General features: G+C 32.8%; 1 long non-coding RNA gene across 1 annotated transcript; it reads left to right on the plus strand.

Moving 5' to 3' along the window:
* The first annotated feature begins 1,075 nt into the window (after positions 1–1,075).
* LOC110008301 (uncharacterized) lies at positions 1,076–2,596 on the plus strand. Its single transcript, XR_002283089.2, has 2 exons — positions 1,076–1,453; positions 1,985–2,596. It is a non-coding gene; the product is annotated as an uncharacterized LOC110008301 (long non-coding RNA).
* The last annotated feature ends 4,424 nt before the right edge of the window (positions 2,597–7,020 follow it).

Genomic DNA, 7,020 nt, shown 5'->3' on the forward strand with positions numbered 1-7,020 from the left:
TCTATTTTAGAGATTATATATTCCTTAAAAATTAAGTCTAAAATCCATCTCAAAAATAACTTTTTAAGAATAGACTAATTTCTACATATGAGTCCTAGGATGTATAGAAGGACATGGTTTCTATGATTCCATGTAGAAATGAGTCACCTCTTAAAAATCTATTTTTGAGATGGATTTTTGGACTTAATTTTTGAGGGCATATAATCATGATCATGAATAGGAAAAGATAAATAAGTTCTGAAAATTAGAAATAACAACTCTATTAAGAAAATATTTGGACCATGAGTTTCAATTGTTTTTAGATGGACCACCTATCCATCTTTAAGATGGATGCTTTATACTTGAAGACCACAAATGTAGAAATGCGGTCCCCACCACATGAAACAATTTTCCCTTATAATAACGATGCCCTTTTTTTTAATGTTAAATGACACTAAAAGATCAATTGCTGCCCCTACAGTACTTAAGAACACTGTGTAATTACTATTATAGAAAGAAATGCATTCGGTAATATCATTTACTTTTAATACAAAGTAGCCACAATCATTATTGATTGCTAGATTTGAAATTAGGGGCTGAACATATGTCATTGTTTAGGTACAAAGACCGTAAAGCTTTTCCGATATTGTAATGCACTTTGATCTATTGGATTTTACATCCAATGATTAAAAATGATTGTGACCTATTTGTACCAAAAATTAATTGTGTCATATTGTACAATCCCTTTATAAAATGCTTTCCATTTTTATCAGATTGGTCAGTAAATATATGTAACAAAGTTAAGCACAATTCAAAAGAAACTGAAAAAAACAAGTAGAAGGGGCAATGTCTATATGCCCCCACATGTTCTGCCCTCTTAGCTATTATCTCTCTCTCTCTCTCTCTAATCAATCCTCTCCCCCCTCCCCCTCCCCTCTCTCTCTCTCTCTCTAATCAATCCTCTCCCCCCTCCCCCTCCCCTCTCTCTCTCTCTCTCTCAATCACCATCCCCTGTGTCGCATCCAAATAAGACCGCCATTAAAAAGTCATGGACACTACCTTGAAGAGATGAATGTAGAACTTAGAGAGTGAATGTGGTCCTAACTAGAGTGTCTGTGTCGCATTTAGTGGGTTGCTCCCGAGCGGTGAAACCGCCCCGTATGCCTCCCCACGTGGGACAGTGACACGGCCCACCTGCCCACCCTCAGTGTCCAAAATTGAGAGCCTCATGCCAGCAGCCTCTCCACCTGACATTACCTCCTCTTCCATTTCCCTCCAAAACTTCTAATATATATATATATATATATGTTACCCACAGGCACACAACCGCACACGAAACAAAAAGTCTAAGGGACAGAGAGTAGAAACGAGAAAGCCCTGTTTTCATTATTTTGCAAGTGATTCACCTCCGCCATGGCCAGTCCACAGTTCCTGAGAGTCCCTCTTCTCCTGCTTCTCTTGATTCTATCAGAGGGTGAGTGACTTCCAACACAAAATCTGGGAACAAGTTCTCTTGATACTTTTTAAACCTATGGTTTTTTTTTCATCTTTATGAAAATACAAAGAAAAAAAATGAGGAATGGTGAAATGACATGGCAAAAGTTTGTGCATTATGGATTTATTGCATTTAGCACAACACTATTGTATTCTATGAGACTATTTATCTTTTTTACAAGGACTTCACATATCACTCTTAGCTACAAATTAAATGGCTTGCTGTGTATTGCAAAGATCGAGAAATTCCTTTTTGAACTTTGAGTGTAGTCAATTACATGCTCACAGCCACCCAATTTGAAATGTGAAGGACAAGAGTGATTGTACTCTTCTTGTCTTAAAAAAAAAATTGATTTCTTTGCATATTTTTTACTATGAAATTTATATATTAAGAAGTCTACAAGACACATCTTGTGTGGTGCATCGTACATAGAAGTGGCGTACGCAGTCCATTATTTTTATGTTTCCTTATACTTACTATCTTTCTCGAATCGATGGGCTTGTGATACAGGGAGACCACTGGCAGTAGGTAATGGAGTTGAAGAGAGAAGAAGGGAGTCGGTGGTAGGAGAAGAGCTTGTCCCTGTGAATGTGCATGTGGATGGCTATCCAGACCCTATGGACATAGCAGGGATGGATTACACACCGGCTGGGAAGAAGAAACCTATCCATAACTGAGTGCATGGCTGCAAAGTAGTGTAAATGTGCATAGGTTCAAAGGTTAAGACTTAGGAGATAGAAAGAGTGTTATGCTAAGGCGTAAAGGTTTAGACTTGGGAGACAGAAAGAGTGTTATGCTAAGATGGTAGAATACAAGTTTTAAGTCTCACACACACACACTTATGAGATAGAAAGAGTAAATACATACTTTGATGAATGTTGTTTATGCTAAGTTAGTGGAATAGAAGTTTTAAGAGCCTCTCTCTCTCTCTCTCTAAAGAAATAACGGCTTTCACGCATCTGTTTTTCTTTTGCAAGAAGCAATGGCTAGCTTAGTGTGAAAGCCGTTGCGCTAATACGCATCCGTTTTCTTGTAAGAAACAGCCTGCTGGCCTAGTACAAAAGCTGTTGCCGTTGTTTATGCTAAGATAGTGGAATACGAGTTTCAAGAGTTTCTCTCTTATTTAACCATTTGATGAAATACATGAATAAATATAAAGGGAAAATTATGGGGAGACTATTTCACTGTAATTGTCTGCCCTCTCTTATTTTTGGTGCTTTAGGGGCATTTGTCTAGTTGACCCCCCAAAAAACCCATGAAAGAAACTGAAAAATAAGTTCCATGTCTTTGTTTAACTCAGTGAGTGGACTCTTATCTATTTTATGGGTTGCAGGTTCTCGCCCTTTAAAAATTAAAGATCATTTCTTTTTAGGGCATGTTTGGATATATAGAAATGGGTCTTTGGGAGACTTATTTCCATGGAAATCAGGCATTTACTTCAGGCATTTACTCAATGTCATTTTAAGATAGGATACGGATATCTATCTCAACGTTTTTAGGACAAAATATAGAGATTTGTGTTCCTCCATAATAGGTGGAATACATTTCTCTCAAAGACTGCGCTCCCGGAGGGGTCAAACTCTACAAAGAGGACTTAAAACCTAATATTAATATTAATATTATTATTATTATTATTATTATTAGGAAAATTATCGTAAATATACCTATATTTTCACAAAATTAGATAAAAACCCCAAATTTTCTTCTATACCCTTTTCATTATTTTCGAGTTTTTTTTTTACGAAAATGTCTTTCACAGTAGTCTTTCTATCGTAATATATATTACAAGTTTTATAGTAATTAAAATACCGTAAAAATTTTAAGTAATATTACGGTCCTTTAAGTACCGTAAAACTCTGGCTGTTCGTGGAGCCAATTACAGTACCGTAAAAAATAAAACCTATTATACGGCATTTTAAGTACTGTTAAAACTAACCCATAGCACTTAAAATGTCGTAAACCCTTTTCTCCTTCTTTTATATTTATCTCTTTCATCTCTAATTCTATCTCTTATTTATCTCTCTAATTCTTTTTAATATTTATCTCTGTTTTTTCTTTACAATCTCATCATTGTTTCTTTAGATAATATTTATCATCATCGTTTCTTTAGATAATATTTATCTCTTTCATCTCTAATTCTTTTTATATTTATCTATCATTTTTCTTTTTAATTTTTTTAATATTTATATCTTTCATCTCTAATTCTTTTTATGTTTATCTATCATTTCTCTTTTTAGTTCTTTTAATATTTATCTCTTCTTTCTCTTTCTAATTCTTTTTTATCTCTTTTTTCTCTCTCTACAATTTCATCATCATTTCTTTAGATAGATCCGTCCTCTGTTTTGCATAGCCGAAGTCAATGTTTGATTACTCAAACAAGTCAATTTAGACACAGCGAAATATCCCAGTTAGGGAGACAAGATTTAAAGAGATAAAGAAGAGATACAAAAGAATTAGCGAAAGAAAGAAGAGATAAAAAAGAATTAACGAGAGAAAGAAGAGATAAATATTAAAAAGAATTAGAAAGAGAAAGAAGAGATCAAATTAAGGCGAAATATCCCATTAGGGAGATAAAAGATTTAGAGAGAGAATGAAGGGATAAAAATTAAAAAGAATTAGAGAGAGAAAGAAGAGATAAAATTAGGGCGAAATATCCCATTAGGGAGATAAATGATTTAGAAAGAGAAAGAAGAGATAAAAATGAAAAAGATTTAGAGAGAGAAAGAAGAGAAAAAAATTAAAAAGATTTAGAGAGAGAAAGAAGAGATAAAATTAGGGTGAAATATCCCATTAGGGAGATAAAAGATTTAGAGAGAGAAAAAAGAATTAGAGAGAGAAAAAAAAGATAAAATTAAGATGAAAGAGATAAATATATACGAAGGAAAAAAGGGTTATGACCAAAGTTTTACAAAAGTACTATAGTATTACTTAAAATTTTTACAGTATTTTAATTACTGTAAAACTTGTCATATATATTACGGTAGAAAGACTACTGTGAAGGGCATTTTCGTCTAAAAAAACTCAAAAATAGTGATAAAGGGTATAAACGAGGTTTTTTCCAAATTTTGTGAAAACATAAGTATATTTGCAATAACTTCCCTTATTATTATTGGTAGTAGTAGTATTGGTCTTTATAAGATATAACAATATATAACAACGCCTTACTATTATGCACATTATTATGCTATTATACTATTATGATGTTTATTATTAAAATATTCTACTATTATTTTTATAGGAATATTAATATTACTTTGATATTATGAATATTATGTTAATAATATTTTTATAATGCCATAAATATTAATATTTACCATTTGTATATTAATGATATTATTAATTTGTTATTATATGTCACACTAATTTATCAATAAATTGCCGATGATAATTTAAACTTCTGCCCCAATCAATATGATGGGATTAATGGAAAAAAAAAGATGTAATAAATTTGTGAGAAACACATCCCCATACCCTATTACCACATCGTGGTATCCATTCCTACTGCTAACACCCCTAATTAACACCTTCAAATTGAATCACCCAAAAATTGGGGGTGTTGTGATTCAATGGGAAAGATTGCAATGGGGAAAATTAATCCTCTATTTTAAGGTTTTTAACCCCCTAGCCACTTTAAATCTATGTTTTAACCTAAACAAATGTGAAAAAGACATGTTTTTTTTAAACTCAATCATTTCTCTCTTTACTAATATATCTCAAACTTCTCTCTTTCCCTCGCTTCTTGCATCTCTCACTTTCTCTCTCCTACCGTATTTCTCCAAACACCTATCTCTCTCTCTTTAGAAGTTTGAGAGGATGGCTTTTAAAAAATACATGTCTTTTTATATTTGTTTGACCTAAAAAAAACATATTTAAATTAGCTCAAGAGTTAGAAGAAATCAAATTTACAAGTTTTATGCCTCAAGATATCTTTTAAAACATTAGGTCTATTGTGAAATGAAACTTAAAAATAGGAGATATGGAGATATTTTCTCTAAAAAAAATGGGTAGGGGTCCTGCCTTTACCATTGAATCACGCAAAAAAAAAAAAAAAAAAAAAAAAGGCAAACCAGTGACACCTATAGTCCAATAGATGCCAATTTTAGAAGATGTCAGGTCCAGGATAGGCATCTCCTTAGGACCTACATCTAGATATCGAATCAGGCCCTTAGAATTATTCATGCGAAGATGACACAGCAATCTACAAAATGTATGCTCTTACTAATCTCCCTTGGCCCTTGATTTAAAACTGAGCCTGAGCCGACACAAATGTCGATTCATTTTAAATTTTTTTGTTTTCTTAAAATATTTCCCGATATATTGTTGTTCACAAGCTCAAGAGGAATGTGTCCCTGAGCCGACACAAATGCCCCTACAGCCTTCAGAATGGGTGAGAGTGGACAGTGTGGTCTACAGCAGCCCCCCTCCAGCAGACAAAATGTTTTGCAAAAACGTACTATGATCATCACTTGGTTCCAATGTCTACCCATTCACGATTGGACAAGGAAGACTCGGTTGATTAGTTTTTATTGACCTAGTGTCATTGTACGTTTCTCTAAATCAAGGTCCATTCCTCATCCAAATCAAGTAGATAGAAATATTAAACCAGGGGAAATTTGCTTAAGTAGGCCCTATAATATGTAGAATTTAAAAGAGGGTACAGCCGAAGCTCTAAACAATCAAAGTAAAATGCACCTTTAAATAGTGTAGAGAAACTGGAAATATGTGTGATAGCCTTAAAATATATTTTCATATCTAATTATAAAATTTAAAACTTCAAAAATAGTATAGATCGAACAAATCTATAAAATCTTGAAAATTGACGATCCAAAAATGCATTACAAAATGCACTATTTCCAAAATTTGAAACCTTTTTTTTTTTTTTTTTTTTTTCTCAAGTCCACGTATCTTGAAGTCAAGATGATCAATTTGAAGATATTTGAGCATCAAAACAACATCTAGTGAAATTTTAGAGGTACACCCTAATTTGATTGTTCGCATTTTATATAAACTTTATCCTTTAAATAACGTTCCTAGTATTTCATAATTTACATCCTTTTTTTTTTTTTGTGATATTTTATTTTTTTCATATATCCGTGGATTTAAACCAAGTTCAGAACCGGGATCTTTTTTGCTTCTAAGTGAGGTCAGTTGGAAATTCTAATTCACAAATCAATTTTTTTTTAACTTCAAGTTCCATATCAGGCTAAGAACTTGAGTTCAAACCAGGTCCCTTGTCTTCTTTTAAAGTGAATAATTTACTGGTTTAGGGCTTCAAGTTCTAAACCTGTCTAAACTAACTAGCTTTTCATAGAAAAAAGACAAAGTGACCCAATTCGTATTGAAGTTTTGTATCGAGTCACTTGCCTCTTTTTAGAGTTAAAAAAGTTGTTCCAAAGTCCATGTTCCATACAAAAAAATTCATTTTGAAGTTTGAACATCGAACGTCAAAACAGGTCTCTAGCTTAAAATTAAAGTAAGACCTTCACTTTGAACTTAAAATTCCAATCAAAAATATTTTGCAGTCCATTCCTACTATGAGTGGAGAA

The sequence above is a fragment of the Amborella trichopoda genome, chromosome 13, assembly GCF_054954075.1.
Source record: "Amborella trichopoda isolate Santa Cruz 75 chromosome 13, AtrichopodaSantaCruz75HAP2 v2.0, whole genome shotgun sequence".
Taxonomy (NCBI): Eukaryota; Viridiplantae; Streptophyta; class Magnoliopsida; order Amborellales; family Amborellaceae; genus Amborella; species Amborella trichopoda.